The sequence below is a fragment of the Natator depressus genome, chromosome 1 (assembly GCF_965152275.1).
Source record: "Natator depressus isolate rNatDep1 chromosome 1, rNatDep2.hap1, whole genome shotgun sequence".
Classification (NCBI taxonomy): Eukaryota; Metazoa; Chordata; order Testudines; family Cheloniidae; genus Natator; species Natator depressus.
The window spans coordinates 235189566-235213747 of NC_134234.1; the positions used below are offsets into that span (position 1 = coordinate 235189566).

At 43.8% G+C, this 24182-nt stretch overlaps 1 long non-coding RNA gene across 1 annotated transcript; it reads left to right on the forward strand.

The window, feature by feature from the left end:
• Positions 1-223: 223 nt before the first annotated feature.
• LOC141985347 (uncharacterized) lies at positions 224-23108 on the forward strand. Its single transcript, XR_012638913.1, has 3 exons — positions 224-253; positions 3235-3291; positions 23045-23108. It is a non-coding gene; the product is annotated as an uncharacterized LOC141985347 (long non-coding RNA).
• Positions 23109-24182: the final 1074 nt, after the last annotated feature.

The window sequence follows — 24182 nt, forward strand, 5'->3', positions numbered from 1 at the left end:
CCACACATGTCCTGGGTCAGTCCCACTTTTCAGTAGAAACAAACAAAACAAAACACAAGCAAACAAACAAACCAGCTGGTATATGGGTAGAACAAACAACCCTACAAAACCAGAAATAGAGAAGCCCGTCACCCACTTACGCAGCTCATCCACACTCTCCTGACCTCTGTTTCTACTCTTCTAGTGTGTACTGAAGCACCTTGCTGTTCTCTCATAGCTGGCACAGTGTCTTCAGGGAAATCATGGAAGTACGGTAAGTGTTTAATAAGCTGACCACTAACATCAATGTTGGAAGTCTGAAACTTCCAAATACATATATATAAAACTGAAGTCCACTGGTCTACTCAAATGAGGGAATTTGACCCTATGTTTGGAACCCTCTTATAGTGAGCTGAGATAATAGTATAGTTTATATTGAAACTCCTAAATTGGTTCAGTGCATTGCAATTAACAAACTCCCATTCCAGTTACATGGGACCTCTGTTTATATGAAAGGAAATTAGTAAAAAATAAATAAATCTTTCTTTGCTAGGAGTGCGCTCATATATAGAGCCTATATGATCATTATTATTATGCAAGCTCACGAGACATACAAAAACAATACTTTTCCTTGTACAACCAAGTTTCATTGATAAAACAATGAAGTGAACTAACTCCTTTCCTAAATAAAGTTTCACCAATAGCACTGTACGTTAATGGAGCTATTTCATTGCTAATGTGACTGACTGCATATTGATTCTTTCAATAATCCAGCAAGGGCTTCAGAGTACAATTTAGTTTGGAGAGCTACGGGTCCAACATCTATGTTCAATTACAACTTTCAGAAGGATAGATCAATAAAATTTAAATTGCTTTATGGTAATCACAACTTCAAATCACTGCGATCAGCATAAGCAATCTGCTGACCCCAGCCAAGCTCCTAAATTGAAACTTGTAATGAGTGGTCATTTAGTCTGGGTCCATTCATATTATTTTGGAGGCAGGTGACTAACAATTAAAGATCATCCAGCACCTTCCCTATCCAACATTCCCATCTGAATTCCCGAAGTACTAATATGCAGTAATCCTGGGATATAGGCCTTTGCACTTCTTTAATGGGTATTCTGTGTGAATAAGCAATTATATTTTCTATTAAACAATTTCAGTGTAATTGAATTAGCAGTTATAATATTGCTCAGGCAAGCAGAAGCTTTCCTAGGAAAAAATTAAGTGATATTGGGTAATTCAAATTAATTTATAGTACTGAAAAATGTAACCATTAAACAGAATTGCCTCCCCTCTGAAAAAAATTACAATTAACCAACACATTGTTTCTATGCATAAGTTTCTTAACAATTTGTTTTTTGGTCATTATTGCCTTTTCCCAGTTCATTATAAAAACCTGTCTATTACAATGAACATTTCATAGGCTGTTTTCTTTAACAAAGTAGGTTGCAAGTTTAAACAAAGATAGCCTGCAGATTACTTTCACAATAAGGAGTCAACTTAGAATTACATTTTAATAGATCATTGACAATAAATCTTCTGCATTATGGCATAAGGGTTTAGAGAAGGCGGAAAAAAAGGCAAATACAGGGAAAGCGATCAATGACAATCCCCTTCTGCCAATGTAATAGATTGACCAACTCTAATGTAAAGTTTGTTACACACAAAAATAAAAGCTCCACAAGCTTTATTTAAAGAAGATGCAAGAACAATTGCCAGAGAGTTAGTGGACAGAAATGGGATTTAATTAACACGCCCATTTACTATTATTCATGTTATACCTCAGTAAATTTTGCATAATTTAAAACTCTGGTCCAAATCCTATGGACCTTACTCAGGACTAGAGTTGGATGGATAGTTTAAAAAAAAACTCATCTGAGAATATTTTCACTATTAAAAATGCAAAGGTCAGTTCACTAGTTCATAGTATTTGTTTTTCAGAAGTATCTGAAAAACTGCCAAACATTTCATAGTTGAAATTCATAAAAAAGTGTGTGAATTTTAGCATGAAAGATGCCTTGTCTGAACATTTGAATCTTTGCTATTCATTATTCTCCTGTTTAAAACATTTCAGTCATCCAATCAGGGAGGAGGAACAATTCATAGAGTCTTTCATGGATTCAAAGATTTTAAGGACAGAAGGGACCACTATGAGCATCTAGTGTGATCTCCTGAATAACTCAGGCCAAAGAACCTTTCTCAGTCATTTTCTGCATCACGCCCATAACACCTGTTTGAACTGGAGCGTACATTTTAAAAAGCCATCCAGTTTTGATTTAAAGACTTAAAGTGATGGAGAATCTACCACATCCCTATATAAGGTGTTCCAATGGTTAGTTACCTTCACCATTAAAAACATGCACTTTATTTTTAGGCACCACACTATGCCTAAATAATTGTATAAATTACTGCAACACCACCCATTGTATAATTACTGCTAGAAGAAATAATACTTTTCCATTTATGAACCCTTTTCATCCAAGGATTTCAAAGTATGGTAAAAACGTTAACCAAAACTTACAGCATTTTTTTTTTGAAGTCGGGAAGCATTCTTGTCCCCATTTTATGGATGGGGAAACTGAGACACTAAGGTCCTGATTCAACAATCCATCACTCTTCTTCAGCAAAGCACTTAAGCACTAGCTTCAATGGGACTTATATGCACACTTTAGCGTTAAGCACACACTTATGTGCTTTGTTGAATAGGGATGGTCTTAAGCAGGTATTTAAATGTTGCACTGACTGGGGCTTGGGAGATGAAGGGGTGAAACTCAAAAGCATTCACAGAGTTTTGGGTGTCCAACTGGATATATTTAAGACTTGGTTATCCGAGGTGCTGAGCACCCATAACACAATGGGCGCTGAGGGTACTCAGGAGCTCTGAAAATCAGGCCCAGTTGTCTCAGGCTGGGCACCCAGAAAATGAAGCAACCATATTGCAAGCACATTTGTAGATATTGGCCTATGAGTCTTTCTCAAGTTCACACAAAGTCAATGGCACAGTCAGGCACAGAATCCAAAAGACCAGCCTCCCTAACTGCCTATATCCATCACTAGAATACACTGCTCCCACTGTGGGATGGACCTCAGACCTGGGCTAAACTTAAAAGTTTTGCCAGCATTAGGGTGACCAGACGTCTCGTTTTCAAAAGGACAGTCCCATATTTAAGCCCTCCTGCAGGTGTCCCGACTTCTTTTTAAAAACTGGCAAATTGTCCCGTATTTTCTGTCTCCCCCTGATCAGTACAGGTGGGTCCTGCTGCTGGCCGGATCCCTGCTCACCAGATGCCTGCCCACCCACCAGCGGTGAGTGGAGGAATCCAATCGCGGACGATGGGGGTGGGTATGCAAGGTTGGTGGTGAGGTGAAGCTGCATCACACGGGGCCGCCGCTCTCCCTGCTGGTCCGTCAGCTCAGCCCCAGCTGCGGACTGGCTCTCGGCCAGCAGGGCCCTACCCTCCCATCCCGTTTCTGGCCGGCACTGGTTGCATGCTGTGGTGGCTGGTAGAAAGGGCAGCTGCCAGGCGGCAGCCAGTTAAGTGTCACCTCTGCTGCCCATCCATCCCCCTCTCGCTGTCCTCTCCCCACTTTGCCCCTTCACCTTCCCCTCACCTGCACCCCCCAGCCCTGCTGCGTCCTGCTCCCAGCGCTGTGCAGAGAACCAGCCCCTGGTTGGAGCGCTTAGCTCACCAGCAGCTTGGCTGGCAGGCTCCTTCCTTCCCCTACTGCCTCTGGCTGGGCTGGCGCCCTGGGAAAGCCCAAGACCCTCCAGCCAGAGACGCTGGCCAGGAGGAACCAAGCCCGGCATGTGCCAAAGTCACGCACAGGGAAGCCTCTCCGTCTCTCAGCTAAGCTCTGGAGTGGCAGGGGAAGCGATTTTCAGCCTGTTCACGCCCCGACCGATCCACAGCAGGCCCTAGGGCAGGGGGCTTAGCGCCCTCTTCACCCTCCTCTCTCCCACGCACCCTGGGTCCTGCCCCCAGGGAGTGTGGGGCTGCTCCATCCCCTAAGCACCCTCCCCTGCTGAGCCACCTCTCTGGCCAGGTTCACTGAAGCCCCTGCAGTCAGGTTCCCTGGGCCGTGGTGCACAATGCATCCTTAGGGCTTAACTCCTTCCTGCCCGTGCTGTAGCCGGGAGACAGGAGGCGGCTGGGTTATGTCTAGCAGCAGCCTGGAGGTGTTAGCTGCCTTTTGACACTGTGCGGGCAGAGAGGGTCAAGGTGCTTCCAGGAACAGGGGGGAGTGGGGGGACGGGGGGTGGAGAGAGATGAACTCTGCAAAGACACAGGCCAGGTCATCTCCCCCCAGCGGCTGGAAGCAGCTCCCATCCCTTCCCTCCTGCAAGGTATCAAAGGCTGCTGATGGCCACATTCTGGTGTGAACCCTGGCAGAAATCTGGGGGGGGGTATGTGACCCTGCCTCCCCGCCCCCCCCCCCCCCCCAAATATGTTGCCTCGGGAAAACACGGCACCAGGTACCAGGAAATGCAGGTCTGTCCCGGGGACCCACCCAGGCGTGGAGGGGAGAGTGTGTGAGAGAGGTGTACAAGAGTGTGTGTGTGTGTGTGTGACCTCTCCCCATGTGAACCCTAAAACCTTAAAGATAAGAAGGTAAATAAAAAGAATTCAACTACGCAGTACTTCTTTTTAACAGGGGCTCAGTCAACTTGATGTTAATCTGAACATTTATACTGCATAGTTCTGATTGCCATTGAAGTCACTTGAATACAAGTAACTTTACCAGGTGTCTCGTATTCAGCATAGGGAAATATGGTCACCCTAGTCAGCATAGTTGTGTTGGTTAGAAAAATCACACCCTTGACCAACGAAGCTATGCTGGCAAAAGCCTCTGTGTAGATCTAGTTTTACTGGCATAAAAGTCCTTTTGCCAGTATGGACTGTTTCATTTGGGGAAATGGTGTAAGCTATAATGGCAAAAGAACTCTGGTATAAAATGCATCTCCACTAGAACGGTTTGGTGGTATAGCTGTACTAGTACTGCTATATCAGAAAAACCTTTCTACTGTAGAAAAGGGCCAGTGTTTTTTCCTACCTTGAATACTTATGATATTCTGAAAATAAGAGGCAAGAACTATAAAGAGCAAATCGTAACTGAGATCCTGTTTAAACCACAGCACAGTGTAAAAGTGTGCCCTTATCTAAGGTTCTGAGGAATTTATACACTGTCCTGGTTTATTTCCTCTGTCAGGCATGTCAGTTTATGTGTACTATACCACTGCTTAAGAGTATCAATCTTTTAAAAAAGTATGCTGATATTTCACAGCCACTCCTGCTTGCAATACAAATGGCATAATTACGTGTTTCTGGCTGGAGGGAGTCCAGTGCTTTCAGTTCATTTTTTAAATGCAAATCTTATTAAGCATTTTATCCTAAAATGGCTAATGCAAAAAGGGCAGTCTTAGAGTAAGATGGACAACATTCCCCACAAAAATAAATACAAGGCAAGGAATGAAACCTGAATTAAAGCAGCATACTGGAAGCTGAACTGATTATTTATTGAAATATTTTAACATAGTGTAATCGGTAACTGCCAAAGTCAGATGGACGATAACATTCTGAGTATCATTGTAAGATGAATGTGTGACTTTATAAATAACAAATAAAGACTAACTAAAGAGTCCTGGTCACAAAAATAACCTAGAAGTTCATAATAGCTTTGAAATGACCTATTCAAATATATTCAAACCAACTCCTGCCACCTAAGGCTTCATGTTCATCACGCTAGGCCAGATTGCGAACCCTCTACTCACAATGGCGAGCAGTAATTCACATGCAGGTCAACAGTGACTCCTGTGAGTAACTGCTCGCCAGTCTGAGTAAGTTGTTTACAGCCTGGCCTGAAGCAGAAGACTGTGGCCATTCAGAAACTACCAACAGTGGCTAAGATAGAAACTAGGTCCTCCTAGTCCCAAAGCACAGGCCCTTGCTACTTAACTGAAAGTAGACTCTCCATTAGCTGTTATCCCTATGGAGCATATGACAAATGGTGCAGAACTTCTGATTCTATTCTTCAGAGGTTAGTGGTACATACAAATTAGCCCAGTGGTTCCCAACCAGGGGTATATAGAGGTCTTCCAGGAGGTACAGCAACTCATCTAGATATTTGCCTAATTTTACAACAGGCTACATAAAAAGCACGAACGAAGTCAGTACAAACTAAAATTTCATGTAGACCAGGGGTCGGCAACCTACGGCACACGTGCCAAACATATCACGCGAGCCAATTTTTAATGGCATGCTGCTGTCTGCCGGACCCGGGCAGGCAGCAGCGTGCCACTAAAAATCCTGCCCAGCCCAGCCTGCTCTTTTCCGCCCCCCGCCCACCGCTCTGTCCTTGCAGGGCAGGCAAGCTTTCCCCTCCCCCTGCCTCTTCCCCCAGCGTGCTGGGTTCCTGCACCTCCTTCTCTCCCTCCCTGCAAAGCGGGGGTGAGGGAAAAGCGGACCCGCAGCGCCTCTCTCTGCTTCGGAGACCTTGGGGAAGGGGGTGGAATCAGGGCATATCCCCTCCAGCCCCCTGCTGTAAGCCATTCAGGGCAGGGGACTGGGAGCACCCCCACGACCCCAGCCCACACACCCAGACCTCTGCCCTCACCCCTGCACCCCCCACACACCCCAGCCCTGACTCCGGCACCCCCCACACGTACCCAGCCCCCCCACACCCTATGCCCTGACTCTTGCACCCCCCACATCCCCACTCCCACCCTGAGCACCAAGTGGGAGCTCCTGCACCCCCCCCCCATTCCCACCTGCACCCCTCACACCAAATGGGAGCTGCCCAGGTAAGCGCTCCACACCCAAACCTCCTGCCTGAGCCCCCTCCCTCATTCTAGCTCTGGCCAGACCCTGCACCCCAACCCCCAGCCTGCTCCTTCACCCCCAGCCCTGTGCTCAGTGCACTCCCACCCTCAGCTCAGTGCAGAGAGAGAAGAAGAGAATGGGCTAGAACCAGGAAGAAGGTAGGTACGTACTCACTCTATGTGGGCAGGGCCGGGACCTCAGACCAGCAGCGGGCTGAGCGGGGCCGACAGCCGGGACCCTGGCTGGCAGGAGCCGGCAGACAGAACCCCAGACCGGCAGTGGGCTGAGTGGCAATGGGCTGAGCCGCTCAGCCCACTGCCAGTCTGGGGTCCCGGCCGCCGGGCCCGCTCAGCCTACTGCCGGTCTGGGGTTCTGGCTGCTGGCCCCTTGCCAGCCGGGGTCCCGGCCACCGGCCCCTCTCAGCCCGCTGCTGGCCTAGGTGAACGGAACCCCAGGCTGGCAAGGGCTGAGCAGGCCGGCGACGTAAGATCAGCATTTTAAATTTAATTTTAAATGAAGCTTCTTAAACATTTTGAAAACCTTGTTTACATACGACAATAGTTTAGTTATATAATATACAGACTTACAGAGAGAGACCTTCTAAAAAAACGTTAAAATGTATTATTGGCACAGGAAACCTTAAATTAAAGTGAATAAATGAAGACTTGCCACACCACTTCTAAAAGGTTGCCAACCCCTGCTGTAGACAATGACTTGTTTATACTGCTCTATAAACTATATACTGAAATGTAAGTACAATATATATATTCCAATTGATTTATTTTATAATTATTTGGTAAAAATGAGAAAGGAAGCAATTTCTCGGCAATAGTGTGCGGTGACATTTGTATTTTGGTCTGATTTTGTAAGCAAGTAGTTTTTAAGTGAGGTGAAACTTGGGGATAGACAAGACAAATCAGACTCCTGAAAGGGGTACAATAGTCTGGAAAGACTGAGAGCCACTGAATTAGCCAACTATGTATGGCACTGTATGGAAATTTGGGAAATTTCATGTCAATAGGGAGTTTGTACTCGGAGCAACAGCAGACTCAGGCTTTGACTAATTACTGTCCGCCTACCTAAATTCCACCCTGAAGTTTCAATTGAATAAGTTGTTAATCATTATATATCTTAAACAGTTGTGGAAAGTTATTCTGAACTATTACATTTCACCCCAGAGGCAGCTGCATTTCAGTGGTAGACAGTCATCTCTTTGTGTACCATTTGTAAACATTGTTAGGCACTTTTAGATCGTTCAGGGCAAAAGATGATTGAAGTGCAAGCTATTAATACTTAACTTACTTATGCTGGCTTTTCAGACACATAAATGACACGAATTTAGTGGTCTCACTCTAGGTTCCAGTGAGCAAGTGTCCACATCACAAAACCCATCACCAACAGTGCTAACTTATTGTCAGTCTCAGTACAGAGGCCAAAGACTGAATGACCACGCAGGGAATAAGCTATCCTCTTATTCCTAGAAGTGGTCCCTGCAAGTCAGGGATGACACACATTTATAGGACAGCATGCAGAAGCATGCATTGCTGCCGGCTATGCAGTGGTTGTTTTATTGCTATAGGGATGAGTTCAGACTCCAGGGTTGTCAATCTAGCACTTTTCAGGCTCTCTGTGACCATGGAGCCATTTTCCTTGCACTCATTGATATGGTGCATCTGGACAGAGTTCCACTGGGCAGCATCCACTGACTTCCTTGATCTCTTGAGCAGAAAGCACTGGCCAGTATCCCTTACTTGTTCTCTCCTATTATACCTTTGACCTAATACTTTGCACCTGACCCTGCCCTTTAGATTGGTCCCAAGAAATGAGTTGATCTCAGCTTCTTTTTGGCTCCCTCCCTCTTCAGAGGGGTAGTGATCATAGAACCTTTTGTAGTGATCATAGACTATCAGGGTTGGAAGGGACCTCAGGAGGTCATCTAGTCCAACCCCCTGCTCAAAGCAGGGCCAATCCCCAATTTTTGCCCCAGATCCCAAATGGCCCTCTCAAGGATTGAACTCACAACCCTGGGTTAAGCAGGCCAATGCTCAAACCACTGAGTTATCCCTCCCCCAGCTACTTGCTTTCTGTGGGTTGGCCCTTTTCAAGGCCCCCTTTCCCTATGCAGGATGTCAAGTAGGCTAGCACCTCGCATGAACAACAGAATATTAATGGACCAAATCCTGACATCCTCACTCCATTTTTCCTCAATTTTCACTAAAGTAAACTCGCATTGACCTTAATAGCAGTGTGATTACAGAAGGACTGAGGGTTAAATGGTACCCCTACACAGATATAACCTCCACAAGGCCAGGAAACTCCATCAAGATCTCTTCATGTAGTTTCTTCTGCCAAGAGAATAGCATTTGCCCTCTTGTGGTAGCAATCTGGGCCACAAACTTCATGCATTCCCTGGGAGGTGTGGAGGGCACAGGACCACTGAATGGGTTCTGAGCCCTGTATAGCACTGCCCCTGCTTTTTGGCAGTGTGGTCATACTGCCAGTCTCCCCAATTTTAAAAAGTGTGAGGCTTCTGACCTGTATTAAATCCTCAGCTTTGGTTGCATTAACTTTCCTCTGCATTATCTTCTGGGCTCACAGGAGGGATGATACATGTCCTTTCAACTCCACACTAGCTCACCCACTCCTCCTTTGGCTTGCCCACCTATTCCCTACTCGTGGTTCCCTCGACCCATGCAGAGCCCTCCATGGCACCCCGGAAACAGGTAATGGCTCTGATTCACCCCTCCATCCACCCTTTCAGAGGACTGGTGTTAGCCCCATGCAAAAGAAATCTGCAGTGGGGAAGGGGAGCTCCAGATTCATAGGGCATATGTGGAGCCAAAAGGAACAATTTGGGCCTGCATAATAACCTCAGGATTTGGCCAGTCATTTGTCATGGTAGCAACAAATTTGTATCTGTAAATTTACTGATTTTCGAGTCCTCCAGAAATCACAGCTGTCACTTTTCAGTCATTAGTGCTTTTAAATATTTGAAGTTCTTAAGAGATTGAGGAAAGTCACAAATAACATGTATCCTCTCTCTTGGTAGATTTTAAGGCTCTTTCAAGTTTAAAAACAATATGTTATTTTAAAGATTCATGGATGTCTTGAAAGAAAGCTGCAAAATTAGCCCAACAAATCCTTAATCCATATGGTGCAAATGTTACATTGCTACTCAAAAAGACCAACAATCTGTAAACTATTAATCTCCCACTGTTTGTAGAATGGGGAAACAAGCTGAGGCCAGGTTCTGATCTCAGTTACGCTAGTATAAATCTGGAGTAGGTCCATTGATTTCAGCATTAACTACTTCAGATTTACTCTAATGTAACTGAGATTAAAATCCTAGGAGCCAGATTTTTAAAAAGATATTTATTTAGGCATTGCTACAGTCAGCATTTTGACACCTAACAGATTTAGGAGCCTAAATCTCTTTTTCAGAAGGGATTTAGACATGCAGGAACTAAGATCCCATTCACAGTCAATGGAATTTTAGGCTCCTAAGTGCCTAATGAGATTTAGGCTCCCAACTCATTTAGGTGTTGTAACAGTGATCACAGAAATGTCTAAATGCCTTTAAAAATCTAGGCCTAGGACTTTTGTTAATTCTGTATATAAGAGGGTCAATTTCATCACAATTTGAATTCTCCATGCTTCACCATTCTCATACATTTGGCAGGAAGGCTGCAATAAACTTCGTTTCATAGAATCATAGGACTGGAAGGGACCTCAAGAGGTCATGTAGTCCAGTCCCCTGCACTCACGGCAGGACTCCGTATTATCTAGACCATTCCTGACAGGTGTTTGTCTAACCTGCTCTTAAAAACCTCTAATGATGGAGATTCTAAAACCTCCCGAGTCAATTTATTCCAGTGCTTAACCACCCTGACAGTTAGGAAGTTTTTCCTAATGTCCAACCTAAACCTCCCTTGCTGCAATTTAAGCCCATTGCTTCTTGTCCTATCCTCGGAGGTTAAGAAAAATTCTTCTCCCTCCTCCTTGTAACAGCCTTTTATGTACTTGAAAACTGTTATGTCTTCTCTGTGTCTTCTCTTTACCAGACTAAACAAACCCATTTTTTTTTCAATGTTTTCTAGACCTTTAATCATTTTTGTTGCTCTTTTCTGGACTTTCTCCAATTTGTCCACATCTTTCCTGAAATGTGGCACCCAGAACTGGACACAATACTCCACTTGAGGCCTAATCAGCACCAAGTACAGCAGAAGAATTACTTCTGGTGTCTTGCTTACAACACTCCTGCTAATACATCCCAGAATGATGTTCACTTTTTTTGCAACAGTGTTACACTGTTGACTCATATTTAGCTTGTGGTCCACTGATTCCCCAGGTGCCTTTCTGCAGTACTCCTTCCTAAGCAGTCATTTCCCATTTTGTGTGTGTGCAACTGATTGTTCCTTCTTAAGTGGAGTACTTTATATTTATCCTTGTTGAATTTCATCCTATTTACTTCAGAGCATTTCTCCAGTTTGTCCAGATCATTTTGAATTTTAATCCCATCCTCCAATGCACTTGCAACCCCTCCCAGCTTGGTATTGTCCACAAACTGTATAAGTGTACTCTCTATGCCATTATCTAAATCACTGATGAAAATATTGGACAGAACCGGACCCAGAACTGATCCCTGTGGGACCCTACTCATTATGCACTTCCAGCATGACTGTGAACCACTGATAACTACTCTCTGGGAATGGTTTTCCAACTAGTTTTGCACCCACCTTATAGTAGATCCATCTAGGTTGCATTTCCCTAGTTTATAAGGCTTCCATTAAACTAACGAGATGTGAGTTAAAATCACCAACATCGTCTGAACTAAAAATAGTGCTTCTGATTCAGATCTTATTTACACGAGTATAAATCAGGAGTGAGTTCACTGAAGTCAGTGGAGTGACACTGGTATGAGGTCCAAAGCAAAGTCAGTATGTTCTACAAAGAATAGACCCGATGATAATTAGATTAACAAGGAAGCAAATATACTGGTAAGAGACTCAACCCTGCATTCCCATCACACCCAAGACTTCTGGGGTGTGCCTGAGGAATACAGGGATCAGGCCCATGATCAAACCCCTACTAATGGGCAGATTGCAAGCCCTTTGGGGCAGGGAACCATCATTTATTATATGTTTGTAGGGCACCTTGCACATTGGAGTCCAACCCGGTGGTGGCCTTTGGTGCTACCATAATCTAAATGTTTAACATTATGATTGGCAACAAGAGGGAAATTCTGGTGTCCAAAATTCTCATGTCTGAGGAGTGCTAATTCGTTGTCAAAGCCATATTCAGCTACCACATGCAAGTGCAGGAATGTGGATGGAAATTGTGGGGGTGCAGCCAAGAATAGAATTTGCCCTAAAATGTAAATCTCCTTTTTTTGAAATCTTACCCCCATAAAGCTGGATTGTGGCTTTAGATTACTGCCTACACTGGGGCAGGGCAGCAAGGAGGGACTGTGCAGCCATAGCCATTCTCAGGATGTGCTTCAGGAGCACAAACCAGAGTGTCACCTGCTACATCCTTTTACAGGCTGCAATGGGCGGTTCCCCCAGTGTTACCAACTCTTGTGATGGTCTCATAAGCCTCATGATACATGGGTGTTTCTCTTAAAGCCCTGGCTTCTGAGTCATGTGCATACAAGGAAATCTCAGCTTTTGTTTTTAAGCCCCCAAGTTGTAGATAAAAAGCTTAAAAATGTAACCTAAGAGCAGCCTAAAGCCTCAGAAACCAGAAGGCAAAGAAAAAGAACGGAAACGTTGGTTATTTATTTTTAAATCTCATGACTTTTAACCCAGCGTCATGATTTTGAGGGGCCTGACTCATGATTCTCGAATGTCTGAGGTTGATAATACAGCATCCTCCCACTGCCTGCCTTCTGCTCCTTGTCACCCCCCCCCCTCCAGTCCTTGTGCACCCACTGAAATTAGGAAGACTCCATTTGACTTCACTGGGCTTTGAATCAGATTCCAAAAGCATAAGGATGAGGGAAATACAGCCTAGATGGAGCTACTATAAAATGGGTGAATAACTGTTTAGAAAATCTTTCCCAGAGAATAGTTATTAGTGGTTCACAGTCAAGATGGCAGGGCATATCAAGTGGGGTCCCACAGAGATTGGTCCTAGGTCCAGTTCTGTTCAATATATTCATCAGTGATTTAGATAATGGCATAGAGAGTACACTTATACAGTTTGTGGACGATACCAAGCTTGGAGGGGTTGCAAGTGCTTTGGAGGGTAGGATTAAAATTCAAAATGATCTGGACAAACTGGAGAAATGGTCTGAAATAAATAAAGAGGATGAAATTCAACAAGGATATATGCAAAGTACTCCATTTAGGAAGGAACAATCAGTTGCACACATACAAAATGGGAAATAACTGCCTAGGAAGGAGTACTGTGGAAAGGGATCTGGGGGTCATAGTGGATCACAAGCTAAATATGAGTCAACAGTGTAACACTATTGCAAAAAAAGTAAACAGCCTTCTGGGATGTATTCGCAGGAGTGTTGTAAGCAAGACACTAGAAGTAATTCTTCTGCTCTGCGCTGATTAGGCCTCAGCTGGAGTATTGCATGCCACATTTCAGAAAAGATGTGGACAAATTGGAGAAAGTCCAGAGAAGAGCAACAAAAATGATTGAAGGTCAAGAAAACGTGACCTATGAGGGAAGATTGTTTAGTCTGGAGAAGAGACAGTTTTCAACTATATAAAAGTTTGTGACAACGAGGAGGGCAAAAAAATTGTTCTTGTTAACCTCTGAGTATAGGACAAGAAGCAATTGGCTTAAATTGCAGCAAGGGAGGTTTAGGTTGGACATTAGGAAAAACTTCCTAACTGTTAGGATAGTTAAGCACTGGAACAAATTGCCTAGGGAGGTTGTGGAATTCCCTTCACTGGAGGATTTTAAGAGCAGGTTAGAGAAACACCAGTCAGGAATGGTCTAGTTATTACATAGTCCTGCCTTGAGCCCAAGGGACTGGACTAGCTGACCTCATGAGGTCACTTCCAGTCCTACACTTCTATGGGTATGTCTACACTACAAAATTAGGTCGAATTTATAGAAGTCGGTTTTTTAGAAATCGGTTTTATATATTCGAGTGTGTGTGTCCCCACAGAAATTAACTCGGCGGAGTGCTTCCACAGTACCAAGGCTAGAGTCGACTTCTGGAGCGTTGCACTGTGGGTAGCTATCCCACAGTTCCCGCAGTCTCCGCTGCCCATTGGAATTCTGGGTTGAGATCCCAATGCCTGATGGGGCTAAAACATTGTCGCAGGTGGTTCTGGGTACATATCGTCAGGCCCCTGTTCCCTCCCTCCCTCTGTGAAAGCAAGGGCAGACAATCGTTTCACGCCTTTTTTCCTGAGTTACCTGTGCAGACGCCATACCACGGCAAGCATGGAGCCCGCTCAGCTCACTGTCACCGTATGTCTCCTGGGTGCTGGCAGACGCGGTACTGCATTGCTACACAGCAGCAGCAACCCATTGCCTTGTGGCAGCAGACGGTGCAATAGGACTGGTAGCCGTCATCGTCATGTCCGAGGTGCTCCTGGTCGCCTGTGTGAGGTCAATCAGGAGCGCCTGGGCAGACATGGGCGCAGGGACTAAATTTGGAGTGACTAGATCAGTCATTCTCTTTCATCCTGCAGTCAGTCCTATTGAGCCATCTTATGGTGAGCAGGCAGGTGATACGGATTGCTAGCAGTCCTATTGCATCATCTTCCGCCGGGCAGGCAAGAGATGAGGGTGGCTAGCAGTCCTATTGTACCATCTTCTGCCGAGCAGCCATGAGATGTGGATGGCATGCAGTCCTTCTGCACCATCTGCTGCCAGCCAAAGATGTAAAAGATAGATGGAGTGTATCAAAACAAGAAATAGACCAGATTTGTTTTGTACTCATTTGCAAACCGCCCCCCCCCCCGCCCCCATCTAGGGGACTCATTCCTCTAGGTCACACTGCAGTCACTCACAGAGAAGGTGCAGCGAGGTAAATCTAGCCATGTATCAATCAGAGGCCAGACTAACCTCCTTGTTCCAATAAGAACAATAACTTAGGTGCACCATTTCTTATTGGAACCCTCCGTGAAGTCCTGCCTGAAATACTCCTTGATGTAAAGCCACCCCCTTTGTTGATTTTAGCTCCCTGTAAGCCAACCCTGTAAGCCGTGTCGTGAGTCGCCCCTCCCTGCATCAGAGCAACGGCAAACAATCGTGCATCTGAGTTGAGAGTGCTGTCCAGAGCAGTCACAATGGAGCACTCTGGGATAGCTCCTGGAGGCCAATACCGTCGAATTGTGTCCACAGTACCCCAAATTTGACCCGGCAAGGCCGATTTAAGCGCTAATCCACTTGTCAGGGGTGGAGTAAGGAAATCGATTTAAAGAGCCCTTTAAGTCGAAATAAAGGGCTTCATCGTGTGGACAGGTGCAGGTTTACATCGATTTAACCCTGCTAAATTAGACCTAAAGTCCTAGTGTAGACCAGGGCTATGATTCTAGGGTTGTGCCTGGTCCCCAAGGAGGGTGGAGTAATGGTTGCTTAAGTCCTCCTCACATTGCAAACTAGGGCAGGGCTAAGCACAGCCTGGCCTTTAATGTCATTGTGTCATCGTAGCTAAAAGCCTGACCCTGCACTCGCTCCACTTCTTTGGAAGATTAAATAAGGATCTAGGTGTTTAGCTTTACGAACCTGCACATGAAGATGTTGGCCCTAGAGGACAGTAGAACAGGAGGTATAAGCAGCAAGGGTTTATAAAGAAGAAATTTTGCCTAACGAGCCTGCTTCCAAAAACAGTGGAAAGGGGGACTGCAGTAGAACTATTACATTAGGAATAGGCTGGCATGGAGGGAGTTGGATGTTTGCTAAGTTAGGGTATGTCTACACTGCAGTTAGACACCCACAGCTGACCTGTGCCACCAGCTGACTTGGGCTAAAGGGCTGTCTATTTGCAGTGTAGACATTCAGGATCAGGCTGCAGTCCCACCTCTCAGGGTCCTAGAGCCCTGGGCTCTGGCCAGAGCCTGAATGTCTACACTGCAATTACACAGCCCACTAGCCCAAATCAGCTGGCACAGGCCAGCCACAGGTGTCTAACTGCAGTGTAAACATCCCTTTAAGGAGCCACACGCTGTGCATCTGTGTGAGTCCAGTAATTCAAAATACCCACAGAGGACATGCAGAAGGGCAGCAGATGCTATTTCAGTCCACAGGTGAGAATACAAGCTAGGAAGGCTGTATCATAGCCCCACAAGCTGCCCGTGGAGGAGTTTGGATCACTCAGGCTTTGCGCAGGAAAGGTGAGTTTCAGCCTCAAGACGGTTATATGTTCTGTTTGACAGTTCTTCACGTTGTGTCTGTCCCATTAAAAATCTATACCAGGGACAAATCCTTCTCACCAGGGATAGTTAAAAGTATCTTTCTTTTGTACTCGCAAAGGAATCTAAACCCAGCACATTAAGAGAGGCATCAAAGAGACACTGCTGCTTCATGTAGGCACAACTAACTCACTTCTGAGTCTCCCACTTCCTAGTGCAGAGATAAGCCATGCAAAGAGTTCATTTTGACCTTTTCCCCCAAAAGAGTTTCTTCTGAAATGTGTGATGCACTAGAAAGATAGATTCAGAAATCAATATAGCAAGATTTAACAAGCAAGCATGCATACTGGATAAGACCCAAATGTTTTACTATGAGAAAAAAGTTTTATTTTCTTATAACAAATATTTTCTTTATGTGTTTGTGCTCAAAAAGTGTGTTATTTTTCTCCTTCTGATTTATCTGAGATGGACAGACAAAATGTGATACAGATGATTTCTCCCCCCTTCCAATCTTGAAAAACTTCTCTACTCAGCAATTTCCAAAAGCCTTTCCCTGGAATTAGAACCAGGATCCAAAATGATTTGCCTATTAAGCTGCAAGCTTTATTGCCACATATTTCAGTTCAAACATCAAGGCTATTTAGAAATATGGGCCCAACCTACAAAGTTCAGATCCAAATCCAAACATCCTCAGACTTTGGTAGGGGAGGTTTGGACAAAAACATCTGCAGGACCACAGGCTAAGACTACAGTATAGCCATACCAGTACATATAATTACATATTTCAGCTGATGAGAGCTACTAGGGAGACAGTGGGACTGATGGTAGTGCTACTGTCCTTTCCAAAGACACTCTTAAGGCTTGATCCTTCCTGTAGATCTGGACATTGCCCCACCTTGTAAAATGTGCTACTACATATAAACATTCACAAACAGAAGCTGCCTGTTTAAGAAACACAGCTAGTTACACCCATACTAATGGGCAGGATTATATTCTAAAGCAACAGACACTTTGCAGAAGTCAGATAGCTAGAAATTAGCTCTTTCAAAAGTTGGGTGACTCTCCAGTGGTACAGAATTCAGATTCAGTTTACATAAGCACCTCCAAGTTTGGCCAGGGGATTTGGGCCACAAGATCAATATAGTAGTTCAGTTTGAGACTGGACATCCTTCAAACCTACCCTCTGTAGTGGTCATCTATTCAGAAGCTTCACGATGCTCCCTCCACAATGTGTAGATGATACAGAGGCACCGCTGTATAGTTACTTTGCCTATAGGTCATACCCTGCAATGCCCACACAAGGGTCCTTTTACTGGCATTCCAGATGGAGGTGATGTTCACTCGGTCTGCTCAAATAAAATTATATAGTATGTATAAGATTCCTGATAACACTTCATAATGTGATCACTCTCGGCCCCTTATAAGCAGGGCCTCTGCTGACTACATTAAAGCCTCTCCATTAATTTCTGAAGTTCTCTAGCACAGAATTGCCTTCTTCAAATGGAGAGTTAATTTTGAAAACTAATTCTTCAGTTTGATTATGAAAAATGAATATCTGAATAAGAAACGTTGGGTCATTTTCTTGTGTACAGGAGCCTCCCTGTGAATATCAATCAGTGCCATTTTGGGGCAGTGTCATTAATTAAATTACCACAAAGGTGGACTGGAAAGGAGTAGATTACTAGTACCATAAGGGAAATCCTGGATTCACTGATGCCAATGGGAATTTCACCTCCTCACCATTTTTTTTGGCTGAAAAACCAAACCAGTTAAATATTTTACTATTGCTCTTCTTGTCATCAAGTAGTTTAGATCAAAATCCATGTACTCTATTTAAAATGTTGTATAAAATCATACGTACATTTTTTTGGGGGGTGGTACATGTAAACATTCTCCTACAAGCTCCTGTCAGTGCTGAATTGTCAGAGGGCCACTTACGCTAGTATACAGGAGCCACAGAAAGTGTGTCAGTGTGCAAGACTAGTGAGAATCTGTCAAAGCTGAGTGAAAGGCAACAAAAAGTAAACAACATCAATGGTAAAATATATTCTGTTCTTAAAATTATTATTAGAAAGAGATATAAAATAGACAGATATATTTCTCTCTCCCCCTACAGTTTTAGTAATATTAATATTACTATTTGAACCTGATTTTTGAACGGGACACTATTAGCATGAAATGTTATCTACTTCAGAATATGAATTAAGTCATTTCAAGATCTATTCTTCCCCACCCCCAATGCCATTGTCCTATTTTAAAAGTGTTTTTTATTCTTCTCTGTTATATGAAAAACCCACAGAAATATTAGGGGAAACTGACTAGCTAAAAGACTCTGGGCTTGATTACGAAGCTCTGTGGTCTTAATGTACCAAAGCAGCTTAACATGTGCTTAACTTTAAGCATATGAGTAGTTCCATTTACTTAATTAGGACTATTCACATGCTTAAAGTTAAGCATGCTTTGATGGAGTAAGGCCAGGCCACTTGGCACTTTGCAGGACTGAGCCCCATAAGTGGAAACAGTTGAACTGACCATTCACAAAGTGGTGTCAAACACAGAAGATAAATAGACTGAAAATAAAATATTTTCTCTCTAAGTATTTTCAGTTAAATAATCTAAGTAACTTGTAATTATACTAGTTAAAAAATATTCAGACAGAATATGTTTTTAAGTCGTGTCCCTTTAAACAGTTAAGCATCAAATTGCATGTGAAAAATTTGCATGTAATTTGCACATGCAGGTCATTGGTTGTGTAAATTGGTAATTATGACAATACGCTGGCACAGTGTCAGTAACTATATGTCAGATTGGTCATGCAATTCTATGGCTAAACCTTTGATATACATTTTCCTTAGACCTATTTTCCTGTCCTTAGAATTTTTGTAGGCCCAAACAGTTTAGTTAAGTGTTCCTGAATAAAGTTATCATAGATTATTTTTCAGCTATATAAGATACTGATGGAGTTCTGATGCACATGAAATGAAGGATTAGCACAGAGGTTAGTTCAGTGAGAAACTCTGCAACTTTCTTCACATGGCTCTGACAAAGCATCTAAGAGTATGTCTACACTTAAACTGCTAGAATGGCAACACTACGTATGCTGACTGGAGGGGTTCTCCCCATTGGCATAAGTAATCCACCTCTCTGAAAAGCAGTAGCTAGGTCAGCGGAAGAATTCTTCCATCCACCTAGTGCTCTCTACTCTGACTTACCCCCTGCAGTGTAGTTACATCTCTCAAGGATCACAACCCTGAAACAGGGGTGCCTAAACAGGGGGTCCAGGAGGCCATGGCCCCATCACTTTTTACTGTCCATAAGGGTGAGTGACGGAGGGAGGGGGTGGAGAGGAGCCAGTGGGGGGCAGGGTCGTGGGGGGAAGAGGCGGTGCAAGGTGGGGCCTCTGGGGAAGGGGCAGCACAGGAATATAGGGCCACAGTTCATGTGCTGGTGCCTCCCCTCACACTTTTAGGGAGTTTCTATTGCTCCTGCTTTGAGAGATGTAGCTATGCTGATGTAAGTTCCCAGTGTAGACCAGCCCTCAGTTGAGAACAGTCATATCCCAGGCAACCAAAGTTATGTGGTTTTGCCTAGTAAGAAAATATTCAATACTATGAGATGTTATATTCATTTCTACCTCATGCCCTTTATACAATTTGAACCCACATTTCCACAGACATCTTGTCCAGAACCTCAGGTATGGCCATTTAACAGAGCCTGGGGTCAGTTTTAGCCTTTGCAGCCTTTTCATCCTCAGGCCAGCAGACATTTGGCCAGTTGCAGGAAGAAATTTAGAGCCATCTCAGGGCTGTTTGAAGTCAGACCAGCTGAGGTGGCAGCTAAGGATCGCTGGAGTGCAAGGATCGCAGCCATGCCTCCTGGCCATGTCCCCTACACCGTGATTGGGTGGAGATCTAGCTCTACCATACCAGAGAACTATAAAAGGAGAATCCCCAGCTGGATGCTTAAGCTAGCTTTCCGTCTGTTTTGCTCTACTGTAGCACACAATATAGACTTAACAGGATCTGGCCCCTCTAAATCCAGTTTCCAACACCCGCACAGCTTGATTTGGCATCTTAGTGAAATGAAATACTCTCAATCTGAGCTTCTCATGAACACTACTGAAACAGCCTCATTTGACTCTTGTGGATTCACTGCACAGAAACTAACTCCTTGAAATTAGTGGGTCCCAAAAGAGGAAAAACACTTTCTTTGCTGTTCCTGTTATGGAAAAAGTTTTGCCTGAGATGCAAGAGAAACCCTGAAGATTATAGGGTAGCCAACATAGGATTTGTAGCCTATCCTCATTTAACTAGTATAGATACCTACTTTACTGCATGCAACAGAAATGTTTAGCACAATGGAACTCAGACTTCTTAATATTGTGAACCACCTCAAAGACAGAAACGTCTCTTGTAAACATTACCTTCCCAAACTATTGACCTTGAAGACACCTAGCCTGCACCCTAAGGGAATTGGGGAAAGGTGATATAGGTAACGGGATAGCATGGATCCTGCAGGCACCTAATCACAGCAGCTCCTCCAAAATCCACATGGATCTTGGGAATCAATCACCCCTACGTATTGCACTGGGAGTAGAGAGGGTTCGCAATCTCCCTGCCTATATGTGGGGGACAAGCATATGATGTTATATATGGAGTGAAATCCAGGCCCCACTGACGTCAATGGGAGTTCTGCCCTCTGGAACCACCCATTGGGGCACATCCTCCGCTGTTGTAAATTGTCGTACTGCCTTTCAGTGGAGCTATGACAGATTATATTGTCCTCAGCTGAGTACCTACCCCAGATCTTTAAGACCCTGAAGTCAGATCTCCTCACCAATGTTAATCTCCATTGAAGGTGAATCCAGTTAGTGGAATGGGGCCTAAAACTAGATTGGACAAAGCACGAGTAAATATATTGTAGCAAACAATCCTATATTGGCACAGGGCTGCATTAAATAGCACCTAATAGGTCTTTTCCATCTCTAACTTCTGTGATTCAGTCACTTTCATTTCTCCAGCAATAACTAGGGAACTAAAGAGCCTCAAAAGACCCTACTCTTTAGCTAATATCCAAAATGGTCTTTGTATGCGTAGAAACAACGTAAAAAGATATAAAAATAGATCTAAATTAGCATAATGCCAAATTGGCCTACTGTAACAGTTCTTTGAAGTCTAGCATGCTGACTGATTCCCCAAAGCAAGTTGAGCACTCTGAAAACAATTAAAAAAAAAAAAGCATACTCTTGTTAAATTAAGCAGTGAGAGTCTTGGAATAGTCTAGGGACTAAATAAGCCATTGAATGACTTAATAACCGCTCTTCCTCAACACAGGACACAGCAAGTGCCAACCAGATTCCTCCAAACAGAGATAAGACTGATTGAAAAAAACAAAAAACAAAACAAAACAAAACCAGAATTAAATAAATGAAAATTATTTTGGAATGTAATAGGAGATAACAAGGCACCAAAACTGCCAGTAGTTACTGTAGCTAACCCTGTATTTTAAAATTGATCCTAATGTAAAAGTACTGTGCAATTTAAGAAATAAAAAGTATTTATTATGTAAAATGGCAGGGATTATGATGTTTAACTATGCTCCCCATTTGTATAAAGCCATTGTATTAAAGCAATTTTGGGTGGTGCAAAAATCAAACAACATCTTTGGGAAACAAACATTGTGATACAGAGGAATATATTTTAAGGGGGGTTGTTAAAACATATTTCATGTGCAATACTGAGTAAACATAATTATATCCTGAATCTGTACGTACCACACAAATAAAGACCTTCTGTATATTAAACAGTAAATATATTACAGTGTGAAATGTATACTGTGTGGCATTTAAACCATAGTGAAATGCATACATTGTGTATTGACAAAGTGTTATTATTGCTATTTTATTAGTAGTATTATGGTAGTACCTAAGAGTACCATTGTGCTAGATATACAGAAAAAGTAACTGTACCTGCCTCAAAGATTTTATAATCAAAATAGACAAAACAAACAAAGATGAGGGGAAAGAAGTAGTATTATCCCCATTTTACATAAGGGGAAGTGAGGCACATACAGATTAGCCCCTAAATTAATGGGAGTCTTTCCATTCTTTTTGATGGGCTCTGGATCTGGCCCGCAGTCACTTGTCCAAGGTCACAAATGACCCTGCTGGTGCTTGTTGTTTAAAAAACAAAAACAAAAAACCACACACACACACACACAAAAACAACCCTACCACAACTATACAACAACAAAAAACCCACACAGTTCAAAAAGAGGAAGCAAAACATAACCAGTCAAATAACTTTATTTTATATGCATTCCTGCTTGATACTAAGTGTCTCTCTCTGGGTAGCAAGTTAAAATATAGGGGATTTTAAATGCTTTCTCCTCTCAGAAGAAAAAAATGTCTCCAAAGCAATCAAGCCTAACTGTGAGAATTAAAAATATCTCTTCCATATGTTCAAGTCTCCAAGTAAAGTAATATTAAGTATGTATAAGAAAGTTCAGCTAGGAACAGCAAATGATTAAAACAAAGTCCCTAGGGTTGAAACGCAACAGGAGTGGACATAGATAAAGTGCCAGGGAAGGGAGATGAAATACAAACAGGATGTGCTGTGGTGTCCAAATGAGATACATTACTTAAAAAAGGTTGGATCATTAACCACTCCATCAACCAGGTCTGCTAGGGCTGCAATGGACTTTCCATTGCCAACACCAAGTTCACTGGCAGCAGAGTCCTTGGAGAATGTGAGGATCATAGTGCCACTGTTCAGCATGCTTTCTATTTCTTACTTTAATCCTTTAAAACACTTGAGAGAAAAAGTTTATAGTTCTTACTTTAAAAGAAAAAACTGCTACATTAGCAGTTAAGAAACTACTTTATATCAAACATTTGGGGGTGGCCCCTTTGTTATACAGGTCCCATTAAAGGTCACCCCAAGGGAAGTCAGATATTGCTCCGGAACAGAAGCGGCAGGGGGTGTTAAATTCTATGAAGGACTAGCAACAACCAGTGGATACAGACTAACACGGCTACCCCTTTGATACTTGACACCATGCAAGGCACTGAATTTCATCATATGAAGTAAAAATCAACCTCATCAAAAAACTCGCACAGATACAGACAGACATCATCTTCCTCTCCAAGTGCAAACAGATGGGCATCACACCAAATGGACTGAAGGTAAAAAAAAATCTGTTAGTCTTTAAGGTGCCACTGGACTCCTTGTTGTTTCAGCAACAATTTGTGCACTGATTGTGCACATTGGTACAATGTCACTGGTACTTGTCTGGCCATTCTCTGCAATCCTTATTGTTCCTTCTGCATGCTATCTCTCTAGCTTAGGGTTTGCCCTTTCAAAGTATCACTGTTGTGGGGTAGGTACACACCATCATGGGTGTCAGGTCATGGACGGTCAAAAACAAGGGATGTGCTGGTGGCGACTAGATTCTATACTGGTGACCCTGACTATAAAGCAGGTTATTATGGTCTACTGGTCAGAGTCACTTGGACTGCCCTCACTCTCAGGGAAACATGGAGTGATAGCCCTAGTCAATAGACAGCCCTTCCTTACAGGGCTGTGTTGGCCTATTGGCCAGAGTCACTAAAGTTGCCCCACCCCCTCTATGGGTCTGTGTGACCTATTGGCCTCAGTCCATAAAGTTGCCCACCTGCATGGGGCTGTGTGGCCTATTGGCCCATCAGGGAAGTGGGACACCACCTAGGGGTGTGTGGCCTCGAGGATAGGAGGACTCAGGCCCTCCCTGCTCCTCTGAGTCCCAGCCCATGGCCCTGGCAGCGGAGAGGGTGCTCACCACTGAGTCAGCAGGGATCCCCCCAAAATATTTCCCATGATGGCAGTCTCTCAGTGGGAGGGGCTAGCCACCAGAGTATGTCCCTGTCCTAGACACATTCTCAAGTAACTCGCTCCTCCTGTGGCTTGCACCACTGCAGCTACATTCTATTTTTAGTGTGCTAGCTTGAGCTGCGTGGGTGTGTCAACTTGAGCTGGGACTCACATCCCTAGCTTGAAGCATAGACATACCCTGTGTCTAG